Genomic DNA, 13,704 nt, shown 5'->3' with positions numbered 1-13,704 from the left:
TGACATGTCAGAATGTGAATGGGAAATAGAATTGAAATGGTTGGCCAATGGGAGATCCCACTTTTTCTGGCAGGTGGAGCATAGTTGCTCTGTGAAGTGAGTCAGGTCTCACTGATATACAGGAGGCCACACTGTGAGCACCAGATACAGTAGATGACCCCAACAGACTCATAAGTGAAGTGTTGCCTCACCTGGAAGGGCTGCTTGTGGCCCCGAATGGTAGTGAGGGAAGAGATGTAGGGGCAGGTCAACAGCTTCACGTTCATTCTGCTCAAAAAATAAATCAGAAATGTTGGCAATTTGTAGTTTTATTTACAAAGGCTAAACTGCAAAGTAAAACACCTAGGGAAATCAAATAGGAGTATGATATGTCTAATACAAAAAATAATTTTGAGAGAGAGAGAGAGAGAGAGAATAAAATAAAACAGTTAAGTCATGATGTTGCCATTTTACCAAACACTAGCAAGGCCACATGAGAGTATTGTGTCTAAGTATGTTCACCACGATAGGAAGGATGGGATTGTGCTGAAGAAAGTGCACTGGAGATTGGCTGTGATGTTGCCTGAATGAGAGGACTTTAGTTAAAGAAAGAGCGAGGAAAGGCTGGTCTTACTTTCTCTGGAGCAAAAAAGATTGGGGAGTGACCTGACATAAATGTACAAGTTTACAATACACATAGAGAGGTTAGATAGTCAGAACGTTTTCCCCTGGTAGGGGTATCAGAAACAAGAGGATTTTAAGAAGGATCTCAGTAGTAATTTTTTTTTTAACAGATATAGTTGTTGGTATCAGAAATTGCCTGGCAAGGGAGGTGGGGAATTCAGATACAAGTTACGTATTTAAAAGATATTTAGACCAGAATGTAAATAAACAAGACATAGAAGGATATCACCCTCATGCTGGCAAGTGAGATGTGCAGATAGGCAAATACACATGCTGGAGGGGGGTGTTGTGTAGGGTCGATTTTGTGTTATGCAACTCTAGGACTTGATGTATCTATTTTCTATAGAAATCTTAAATATAATATTTCTGTGCTTGTCAACTATTACAGAGAATGAACAAGTGGGCACCTTACTGAGCACGCTCCCTAGATAGAAACTATTAGTTCTTAAAAGTAACATTTTAGGAATGAGCATGAGAGTCAATTGAAATGATGTTGTTACATACCCCTTAACTGGGTCACTTACCAGCAAAGATAGAGAGGTCCGTTGAAGTCTGATGGTACTATTTTTAATGGTATTTATTGATAAAAATACACAAAAATAATATCAACGCAAACATACAGATAATATACGTTGTCAATACTAAATCTAAAAGTGCAGGTATAATAATAATCAAGAAGAAATAGCTCTATCGTTGTCCAGGGGATAATGTATTGTCCGATGGAAATATAAAATGCACTTTAGTTTGTTCAAGCTGTAGGGTGCAGCCTTTTTGGTTGGAGAGAAAGACAGAGGTTTAACTTGCCCATTCCTTTTATGATGTCAATTCTTTGAGAGTCATTGGGAGTTAGGTTCCCCGTTGGTAGCTAAAAGCCGTTCTTCCATGGTAAAAGCCACCAGTTCCGGGGCAAGTGGAACCGAACGCACGTGGCCTCCTCCCCCACCGGCTTCCGCTATTACGGGATCACTAGCGTTTCTTCTGGTGTGTCTGTGGGGCTGTTCACACAGACCCTCTTTTATCCTGACTCACAGGGTCTCAGATGTCAATCAGGTTGGGGGGTGATGCAATCCCTCCACCAACCAGCCCACTTTGTCTGAGGGCTTCCACATAGCACAGTGTTGTAATACACAAGTTCATCTTCAAGAGACAATGGTTGTTTCCGGTAGCTATATATCGCCAGGGGAACAAGACATTCTGCACGTCTCTCTCATTTCCTGGGTCTTCTGACCCAAATCAATAGTGATCTTGCGATTCTCACAAAGGAGGGGGCTACCCTGCACCTTTCGGCCCCTCAGAACTGTGGTACATTCATTACAATGTATAAAAAAGCAGTAACTAAGTGGAACAAGGGAATTTTGGACTTTTAGTTCCCAATAATGTTATGCCATATTCTTTCTTGGTTTATGAGGAGTAATTAATAGGATCTAATCGCTAAGACTAATCCTCAGCCCATCAAATGAGGATGGTGGAAAGTAAATGGACCACAGAGCAAATTCCTATGTTGGAGCACCTGTTGGATAAGTGACTGCCATTACATGCAGTGTTATTGAGTGCTGTTGGATACTGTACAAAGTGTTTAGTGTATACAGGACAAGTCTGGCAAATCTCGAATGCTTCACCATGCACGTTCATTTTTAGGCTTCTTTCACTTACATGCAAGTGAAATATCATTTCTACAATGTTATGTCACTCTTTCTCACTTCTCACAACTGCCTTTGACAACCTCATTCAGTCCAGTTCATTTGTATTCCTAAAATAAATGTTCATTTAACAGTTCCATTAAGTTACTTCAATCTGACTCACTGATTTTTATGATTTTATAATTCATTAATAAAGGTAAAGATTAGTGAAGACAAATGTGAGTTCCTTACAGTTAGAAACTACAAAATTTATAGTGGGGAATAAAGAAATGACAGAGCAATTAATCAAATAGTTTTTTTCTATGTTCATGGAAGGGGACATAAATAACTTCTCAGAAATGCTGGTGGGATCAAGGCTCCAATGAAAAGGAAATATAAAGGGAAATTTTTAAGAATAAGCTAATAGTACTGGAATAACTAATGGTACCAAAAGTTAATAAATCTGCATTGCAGAGTAATGGACAACATAAGCCTCAGAAATAATGGATGTAGTGGTAGTCATCTTCCAAACTTTTGTAGATTAAGGGATAGTTCTAGCATATTTGCAGGTAGAAAACATATCCCCATGATTTAAAAATGTAGGGAAAGGGAAGGCATGGAACTACAGAATGGTTAAGATGACATGAGTAATAGGGAAAACAATAGAGTCCATAATAAAGCTTGTTAAAACAGACTTTGAAAAAACATCAAGGGGTGAAAAAATGTCAGCATAGATTTATGAAATGGAAATCTTATTTGAAAAATCTTCTGGACCTTTTTGAGGATATAGCTAGTAGAATAAATAAAGGAGAACCTGTGGATGTAGTGGCTCTGGATTTTCAGAAGGCCTTTTGTCATAAAACACAGCACCCAATTAGTTCAAAAATGCATGAAGTAAAGTTTCTTGATAATATTAATCATTGAATTCATATACATAATCCTGCAGGCATTTCCTAGTGCTCCTAACCTTTTAAGTGCACATCTACTCAAAAATTAATCACTTGCCTTGAAAAATAATCAGTTGTTGTAATGAATCATTTTAGATGAAGTTCCAGGTTCTAACACCAATTATATTAAAGTGTATTTCCTATTCTCACTCTTAAATAGTCAGACTATAATTTTAGCATTGGCCCAGTCTCCACCACCAGTGTATATCTTATCACTTGAGAAACTAATTGGATCCACTCCAACTTGCCTACTGGGATAACAGGTCCACAGCAGATGCCATTTCATTGCCTCTTTACTCAACCCTTGCACATCTGGACAGCAAAGATATAAACATCAGGATGCTTTTTATAGACTGGAGCTCAGCATTCAATACCATCATCTCCTCAAAATTAATCAATAGATTCAAGACCTTGGGCTCTATACAAGTTTGTACAATTGGATTCTTGATTTTCTCACTTGTACACTCTAGCAAGTTTGGACTGGCAACAACATCGCTCCCGCCATCTCCATGAGCACGGGTGTTCCAGAAGGCTGTGTGCTTAGCCCTCTGCTTTACTCACTTTATACTTAAGACTGTGAGGTGAAGCACAGCTCCAATACAATATTTAAGATTGCTGCCAATGGCCGAATCAAAGGTGGTGACGAATGTTTCTATGTTTCTAAATTACAGGAGCCTCAGTTTCCACACTACCCCAATCATCAGACTCTTGAACCAGCTGGCATAATTCATCTCAAATTCACTTGCCCCATCGCAGAACTGTTTCCACAACCTGTGGACTCAGTTTGAAGGTCACCTTATCTCATGTTCTTGAGGTTTATTATTTATTTGATTATTATTATTATTGTTGTTGTTGTTGTTGTTGTTGTTGTCTTTTTATCTTTTATGTTTGCACAATTCATTGTTTTTTTTGCACATTGACTATTTGTCCTCTTGGGTATGGTCTTTCTTTCATTCTGTTATGTTTCTTGAATTACCGTGTATGCCTGGAATCTCAGGTTTGTATATAAATGTACTTTGATATTAAATATTATTTTGAACTTTGGTATGGTTTTGGTGTGTCTAATCAGATGAACTTCAAAGATTCAAAGATATGAAGATTCAAGATTCAAAGTACTTTTATTATCAAAGTATTCATACAGAATACAACTCTGAGGTTCATCTTCCCACAGGCAGCCATGAAACAAACAAACAAAGAAACACCATGGAACCAGTTCAAGAAAACAACAAACGCCAACACAACAAAAAAAGAACAAATTATGTAAACAACAAAAAGGAAGTGAATAACATATAGAATATCGAACACCAAACCAAGAGTCCAGTGGTATTCAGTTTAGTTCAGTTCAGTGTGAGCCTTGACCCAACTGCAGGCTGCAGAGCTGTTCTTCACTGATGAAGAAAGGGACGAGGTGATGAAAAGTGGGTGAGGAGAAGAGCAGGACACTCAATTTAAACTATAACAAAGCCTTACAGATGTCAGTCTAGTAGAGGCATCTTGGTGTATGGTTCATAAGAAAGCAAGCAGGTGGGAAGGCAAATGGTTGCTTGTGCTGAGCTTGTATGCATGAGGCCTTATGTGGAGCAGATTGTATCTCTGTACTTAGGGAGAATGTACTTGGAGTAAGTGTGGCATAGATTTGGCCAAATTACCATCTAAGTTAGTGGGTTGTTCTGTGAGAAGAGAATATGTAGGATTAACAACTATCCAATGGAGTTTAGAAAAATGAGAGATTACCTCATTGAGACAGATGAGAATCTGAGGGATACATCAAGTGAGGCTGTTCACAGCAACTGGACTCTTAAGCTTGAGGATAAAGTCTCAAATCACATCACAACACCCTGACAACTTTGATAGGTGGTAGGTTTCTACCTTTTGCCTTGTCTCTTGTCAGAGTATTTCAGAGCAGAATCTTGGGTGTAGAGTGGCTAAAGTCTACTGAACACAGAGACATTACTTTAACCGAGTTCAGAAGCAAGAGGCCCAATGCAATTGAACCCAGTAATCCTTCCAGTGTAATTAGGGCTGGGGCCAAATTAGACACAGAGCAGCTCAATGCATCTTCTCTTGGGACAGAATTTTGAAGGTGTGCATCTTCTGTTCTCACTTTGAAATAACAGAATCATTGGTTTATGCTTAGGATATCCTTAGCAATGGACAAATCAGCAACTCAAAACAATTAAAAATAGCTACATACAAAATGCTTCTTCAATCTATTCAAACTTTCAGAGCCCCTGAACAAATGAAAGTTTAGAGAAAATGAAATGTAAAAGCTAATTTCAGGATGACTATGAAAATAATTAGTTTATACCTTGAGACTTACTGGTAATGTTACCAGACATGATATAGATCTCAAGCAAGAGTTCAGTATCAATGAATTGCATCTACTTGAGTGGATTATTTTATTTTTCTGTTTTAAATTACATGTTAATATATTTACAAGTCCAGTTGTTCAGATGAAAACAGAAATGAAATCCATCCAGACAAAGAAAAATATTGATAATGAAAACAGATTTTCCAATATATGCTACTTATTAAATGTAGCACTGATCCACCATTAAAGTTCAAAGTTCAAATTAAATTTATTATCAGGGTAACTATATGTCACCATATACAAACCGGAGATGCAGTTCCTTGCGGTCTGCTCAAAAATCCATAATAGAATAATATCCATAACTGAATCAATGAAAGACCACACGAACTTGGGCATTCAATGGGTATGGAAAAGAAAACACACTGTACAAATACAAAAAGAAGGAAATAATACTAATAAGTAAGCAGTAAATATCGAGAACATGAGATGAAGAGTCCTTGAAAGTGAGTCAATAGGTTGTGAGAATATTCCAATGAAGGGGCTAGTTGAGATGAGTGAAATTATCCCATTTGATAAAAGAGCCTGATGGTCGAAGGGTAATAATTGTCTCTGAACCTGGTGGTGTGAGTCATGAAGCTCCTGTACCTTCTTTCTGATGGCAGCAGTGACAAGAGAGCAAGTCCTGGATGGTGGTGGGGGGTCCCTGATGATGGATGTTGCTTTCCTGTAACAGTGTTTTGTGTAAATGTGCTCAATGGTGAGGAGGGCTTTACCTGTGGTGGACTGGTCATATCCACAATTTTTGTAGGATTTTCTACTCAAGGGCATTGGTGCTTCAATACCAGGCTGTGATACAGCCAGTTATTACGCACTCCACTATACATTTATAGAAGCTTATTAAAGTTTTGCTATGCCAAATCTTTGCAAACTTCTAAGGAAGTAGAGATGCTGCTGTGCTTTTTATATGCTGGGCCCAGGACATGTCCTCTGAAATAATAACACCAAAGAACTTAAAGTTGTTGATGCTCTCCATCTCTGATCCTCTGATGAGGTTTGGCTCATGGACTCTGAATTTCTTCTCCTGAAGTCAATAATCAACTCCTTGGTCTTACTGACATTGAGCGAGAGGTTGTTGTGACACCACTGGGCTTGATTTTCAATCTCCCTCCTATGTGCTGACTCATCACTACCTTTGATTCAACCCTCAACAGCAAACTCGAATATGGCAATACAGCTCTACTTAACCACAGAGTCATAAGTGTAAAGCAAGTAGAACAGGGGGCTAAGCACACAGCCTTGTCGTGCAATTGTGCTGATGGAGATCATGGAGGAGATGTTGTTACCAATCCAAACTGACTTGGGTCTGCAAGTGTAGAAATCAAGGATCCAATTGCACAAGGTCTTGGAGCTTATTGATTAGCTTTGAGAGGCTGATGGTATTGAATGCTGAGCCATAGTCAATAAAAAGAATCCTGATGTTATTATTTTATTTTATTGAGCTACAGCACAGAGAGGCCCTTCCGCCCTTTGAGGCTGGCTGACCAGCAATCCGCTAATTTAATCCTAGTCTAATCACAGGACAATTTACAAGGACCAATTAGTCAACCAACCAGTATGTCTTTAGATTGTGTGAGGAAACTGAAGCACCTGGAGGAAATCCACGTGGTCATGGGGAGAATGAATGAACAAACTCCTTACAGGCAATGGTGGGAATTGAACACCCGTGCTATATAGTATTGTGCCAACCACTATGCTACCATGCATCTTTGCTGTCCAGATGTTCCAGGGTTGAGTGAAGAGCCAATGAGATAGCATCTGCTATGGACCTGTTGCTCTTGTAGGCAAATTGGAATGGATCCACATTACTTCTCAGGCAGGAGTTGATATGTTTCATCACCAACCTCTCAAAATACTTCATCATTCTGGATGCAAGTGCTACTGGACAATAGTCATTGAGGCAGATTACCCTGTTATTCTGAGGCAGCGATATAATTGAAGCCTGCTTGAAGCAGGAGATTACCTCAGACTGCCGAAGTGAGAGTTTAAAGATCTCAGTGAACACTCCAGCCAGTTGTTAAGCGCAGGTGAGGGCAATCTTGGCCTCATCCTTTTGCATTGTAGCCTTGCTTAGAGTCCCACTTCCTCCCTGCTTCCAGCCATGGCAATGAATGTTCTTCCATTTAAAGGTGCTGTACCTGCTGGTCCACTCTGTACTGCAGAAGATCATGACACCTATAGATCATTAAGATGATTTAAAAGTACATTGCTTAAAGGGAAATTACGTGCTGTAAAGGAATATTTAGAAGCGTTATCTGTAACCCACAAAACATTACCGTGGTTCACCGGTGCCATCTTGCAGAACCTTTAATGTTCATCTTACCATTACCTTTAATGTTTATCTCAATGGGAGACTAGTTACTTACCAAGTTTATTTGAAGAATAATTCATGGTTTTCTTGTGATACTCTTGAAGCCATTGCTGATGAAAATCTTTACCATTGCACAGATGTACATTTCGAAAGCTTGCAATTCCAAGCTGCCCAAGGGTGTGCTGATTGATGCACTCCTCATAAAATGTGTTTTGTTCTAACATTGTGGGTTCCTATTGCACTACTAGTGAGTGTCCTAATGCGGCCAAAAATCACAAAGGAATATATCTCTTGAAGAATCTTTTACTGTTTTCACCTGTGATCAAGGCACCAGATAAAGTGCATGCTATACAAAAGGCTCATCAAGGGAATAACAATTAATTAATCTTCTAATGTGCTGTTCTTCTTGGCAAGGAAATCTGTCTTTTTATTCTTCCCTGGTCTTGCATGTCTCCAGACCTGTGATCAATGTTTAATGCCTTAGCAAGCTCGACTTAAGCAAAGCAGGAATGAAGCCACAGTGGCCACCTGTCATGGGCGACAGGAATGGGATGCAGCAAATCATTTCCAACTCTGTAATCCTTTCAAAGTTCTCTGTGAGCCAGTGAGTGAACTGAAAGAGTTGCTCCACAGATAGACCAAGGAACATTCTGACATTTGTATTCACAGTATTGCATCTTCAAATAGCATCCCAGAATCCTTTATTACAGATATAAGAGGCCTCACAGGGCCTTGATGAGACACTACCTGGAGTTTTGAATGCAGTTTTTCTCTCTGTATCTGATGAAGTCTGAAAGTCTTAAAAAACTGAGGTGCTCAGAGAGTTTGGGTCATTTAAGCCCATTTCCGCTGGTAGGATGGAGGAATAAAGTGGGATGTAATGTAAGCCTATAAAGTTCTCCTTAGCCTAGAGAGGAAGGATGTTCTGAAAGACTGGCAAGTCCAGAATTAGGAGTCATGGCTTCATAACACGGGCCATGCCATTTAAAGCTGAGATCAGGACAACATTCTTGACCCAGCACATAGTGATTCTGTGAGATTCTCCAACACGGAGGTTGTGGATGCCAAGTTATTAAATATATTGAAGAAGCAAGTAGGTACATTCCTTAATTCTATGGGGATTTAAGGACATGGCAACAGTTGGGGAGAGGATACTGAATGGATAATAGCCATGATTGTGTCACTATGTTCGAATATGGCCCAAGTGCGGAGCGAGACTCTGAAGCAGGTTGATAGTTCACAGACGTTAGAGGGAAAAGAAAACAATAAATGCTCGACCAAACAGGGCCGTTAACTAAAACTCTCAAATGGAAAATGGAGCCAACACTGTGGCTGAAAGGAATAACGAAATATAAAATGAATACTACTAATCTTTCAGAGTCATTTGACTCGAAAGTCTCCAATTTTTCTAGCAAGGCTGAATGCAAGCAGGCAGCAAAACATTGCAGTGCTTTGCTCAAGTCTCGACAAGCGCTACGACGAAAAGAATGGACTTAAATGCGATCACAATGAAATAATAATTAGCGGACTCTTGCATATCCACGAGTTCAATTGCCATATTTGCTGCACGGCCGACAGATTGAGCTGAATGGTGAAGCTGACCCAAAGGGCTGGTTGGCCCACTCTTGATACTATTTTTGGTGTTTCTACAACAATCCTTAGATACACACAAGGCAGACTTGTCAAAGCTGGTAGCATGGTGATGATCAGTAAGGAATGAAAATGATGACCAAAATATTGATTCCAGGAGGTTCAACTTGGACAAAGCCAATCCCTGTTAATTCTCATTTCCTGCCCTCCATTATATGAGTGCTACAGCATAATTAAAGATACAACAAGAGTCGCAAAGGAATCGTACATACACTGGACGGAATCTTTGATGCCCTTCATCAGAATGACTAACCACTATTAGCTGACTGTCAGAGGACACAAGAGTGAAGAGTGGATTGAGAAAGGGGCAAATCTATTTAAACTCATTCTCATCTGCTACAAATAAAACCATACCTGATGTACCAAGAGGCAAAACCACCACCAGACCTCCTGGAAAAAAAGTGCATCTTTGCATTGAGGATGCCCTTCATTGTGTTGTCTGGTCTGGCAGAGGAAAACTAGGCAAATGTGTGTGCTAGACACATCATCAAAATTGAAGTTGGTTTTCACCGGAATATGTAATTGGAAATGAAAATCAAATCAATTTCTCGTGGAGAATAGGAGGAAAAGATGGGAATTCTGTAATTAGCAACACAATGGGACCGCTGTAGTTTATGTCACCTTTGTAATGGAAATTAGGAATGGCCTTATCAGCAATAATTGTATAATGTTATTCACTTCACTAATCTCTGTAACTGTAGTTCTCAGAGATCAAAGTCCAAACATGTAACAATCAGTTAATTTATGAATGCCCAAATTAAATTTTGGCCTAATCTTTGGCCTATCTTGGCTAATAAGTAAATCCCCTATTATTTTCCTGGTGGATCTCTATCATTGTCCTGGGAATATTAACATAGATAACACTTCCTGGGGATATCTGAGGTAAATTGAAATGATTTGGATCAGTATGATCTAAGCAATCCATAATTAGGATTGCACTTAAAGCACTTAATTGACTTTCTCAGCACATAAGGAAACATTCCCCTCCCCTTTATCAGTTTCTGATTTCTAACAATTTAATTTCACATGTGTTGCAAGAAAGAAATGCAAGTTTTTGAATTGTACTAGTTTAAATAACCATTCAGTTTATTAACTCTGTTTTTGGTTTATAACTGTTGTCTTTCTGATATTACCACAGCAATTACAAAAATACTTCTTTGACTGAAATGTGCTGTTAAATGCCCTCAGGTAATTATGTACTACGTAAAGTCTTTCTTATCTAAATATAGGTATTACTATAATGAAAAGGAGGATCGACTTTCTTATCTGTTTGCAGAAAGACCAGCAAACAATAATTTGTTTCACCTGTTTTTTTCTCTTTCAGTTATGATTTCCTAAACAAATTAAGAAAACCTTTCTTGACCCTTTACCTCAGAAATGCCTCTTAGTTCAATTAGGTGATTTGTAGACTTTACCTGAGGTTTGTGAATCACCTCAAAAGTCATTTTCTTTCTGTTCTCCTGTCAGTGGTTTATTGTGAGTTGTTTCTCTCATGATGTGTACTGATAAAGAGTTACACAATTGCAACACATTTTTTGTCTCATGGGCATGACTTTTTGGAAGCAGGATTTCTGGCTTATAGCTTTATTTTTGCAGGAATCAGTATTTATAGGTGACCATAGGAAAGCATCTGTACTTTCAAGGAGTTTTAAAGGTGATTAGATCGAACAGCTGTGCTGCAAATATTACCTCTATGCTGTAGGATGGTGAGATTAGATGAAATAGAACTTATAGAACATAGATCAATGCAGCCCTTTTGGATCACCATGTTGTGCTGACATTTTAACCTACTCTAAGATCTTCCTCCCAACTCTTCCACCCAACATAGCTCTCCATTTTTCTATTATTTATGTGCCTATCTAACACACTCTCTCAGCACTTTCTGTTATCAGGTTACAGTATATTGTTGGATATATTTTGTTGGGGGAGCTTTTCTTTTGGACTTGCTCAGTGAAAATTGATGCAGATGTTTTCTGTTCACAGGAAAATCAAACACCAGAAATTGAAAACAAACTATTCTGATTGCAATAATATCTGCAAATTATTTAATCAGTGTAACTTGAAACCAATATGTGGTTCTCTGATGATTCACAAGTTTCATGACAAAAAATAACTAACCTTTGGTGTAGTTAAGTATGTTCATTCTTCAGTAAGGTTGCAGGATCTGGAATGTTGAACTGTACATTTCTCTTTACAAGAGGGAAGCATATATTTATAACTTCCTTTCAAGGTAGATTGCACTACAGATGTGATGATACAATGATTCCTGATGCAGAAGGTCTCTTGCTGCTCCTACCTATGAATGAAGATAGATAATTTAACAGCTAACTAGAGAAGGAACTTCAAATACATACCTCTCTTGAAAAATTACAATGCCCAACCTCTCATGAAAAGGCTGACATTTACATATATGTTCAGTCAGAGTAAATGATCCAGCTTGGCTTTTTCCTGTGAGGAAATAATGAAGGAGCTAGTCCTTAGCCCATGGGAGCACTTGAGGTTGCAAAAAAAATGCAAGACAGGAAGATATCTCTCCTGAACACCTGCACCCAGAAGCAACTACAATTCTAGTACAGCTTCTATCCCTTAGAATGTTTACACCTTGGAGCCTAATGAGTCAACAAGTTGATAAGCATGTTTGACAAAGAGAGTGAGAAAGAATAAGCTGTTGGTCTGCAGCAATATAAGGTGAAATGGGCCTGATATGGACAGGCATAGACCTGATGAGATGAATAGCCTACTATATTTTAATGGGTAAGTAATAGATTATTTCAGGCTCAGAATGTAGGACCAATAGACATAGAGCAGAATTATTTCATTCAGCCCATTGAGTCTGCTCTGCCATTCAACCACGTCTGTTTTATTTTCTCTCCTTCTCTCCATAACTTGTGACAACTTTACTAAACATAAGCTATCAGTCTCCACTTTAAATATACCCAATAACTTAGCCTCCACAGCTGTCTGTGACAATGAATACCATTGATTCACCACACTCTGGCTGAAGAAATTATTCCTTATCTCTGTTCTAAAGGGACATCCCTCTATTCTGAGGCTATCTAGACTTGTCCTATTGCAAATCTCCTCAGCAGGTCCTCTCTATTCAGACCATACAAATTTTGGTAGGTTTCAACAAGATTCCCCCTCACAATAATAAACTCGAATGAGATGTAGAGCCCAAAATTGCTCACAATATTTTAAATGCGGTCTGATCAATGCTTTATGAAGCCTCATAATTACATCCTTGTTTTTTATATGCTAGACCCCTTGAAATGAATGCTAGCATTCCATTTGCTTTCCTTGTTACTGCTTTCAAGTTTACTTTTAGGAAATCCTGCACTAGGACTCTCAAGTCCCTTTGCATCTCCAATTCATGAATTTATTCCCAATTTAGAAAATAATCTGTGTCTTTATTCCTTCTACCAAAGTACATGACAATATTCTTCCCAACACTGTATTCCATGTCATTTCTTTGCCTGAATTCCAGATCTGTTCAAGTCATTTAAGACTCACTCCTTCCTCAACACATCCTGCCCCTTAAAACTTGAAAATATTCTCCCTCTGAAAAATGAGGCATTTTTCAGAGATGACTTTTTTTCTGACAGTGTGACAATCCAACTAAAATTTTAGGTCTTGCCATGAATGCATCTCCTGAAGAAGAATCTGTTGGTCACAAACAACTTTTCCTACAAATATACCCTACTTTAAATATACCCTACTCAGAGCATGAGTAGGAAGTTACGTTAATCTGATGAAAAGCTGCTCTTAACCCCTCAGTAGCACTTCAATTGCTAGTTTCTGTACTAATTTCTCCCAGGAGGCAAGTACTTGTAGAAAATGAATAAAACTTCAGTTTAAAATGGTCAGATACATTTTAAAATATAACACTTGCTATCTTCTAACATGACTCATTATGACTGGCAACAAATTTGCATTTTCTTCAGTTCGTTCTGAGCTTCTGATCAATGGGCAAAGTTTCATTCCTTTCCATAAATGCAGTTAAGAAATTTTAAGCAATAATTTATATCAATCATATTACTTGACCAAATACAAGTTATGTTTGCCTTTTGCATATTCTCAACTATCATTGTAATGTATTTTCAAGAATGTCTACCTCAAAATACAGTGGATTTCTGTAAAATATCATGC

The 13,704-nt window shown here is 38.4% G+C and overlaps 1 protein-coding gene across 1 annotated transcript in view; it reads left to right on the top strand.

The window, feature by feature from the left end:
* The window catches only part of chl1b (cell adhesion molecule L1-like b), a 547,507-nt gene that overhangs the window by 315,607 nt on the left and 218,196 nt on the right, over window positions 1–13,704 (top strand). The gene's annotated exons all lie outside the window — the stretch shown is intronic.

The sequence above is a fragment of the Hypanus sabinus genome, chromosome 19 (genome assembly GCF_030144855.1).
Source record: "Hypanus sabinus isolate sHypSab1 chromosome 19, sHypSab1.hap1, whole genome shotgun sequence".
Taxonomy (NCBI): Eukaryota; Metazoa; Chordata; class Chondrichthyes; order Myliobatiformes; family Dasyatidae; genus Hypanus; species Hypanus sabinus.
Note: the sequence above shows the minus strand (reverse complement) of the source record. Positions and strands in the feature narration are given on the sequence as shown.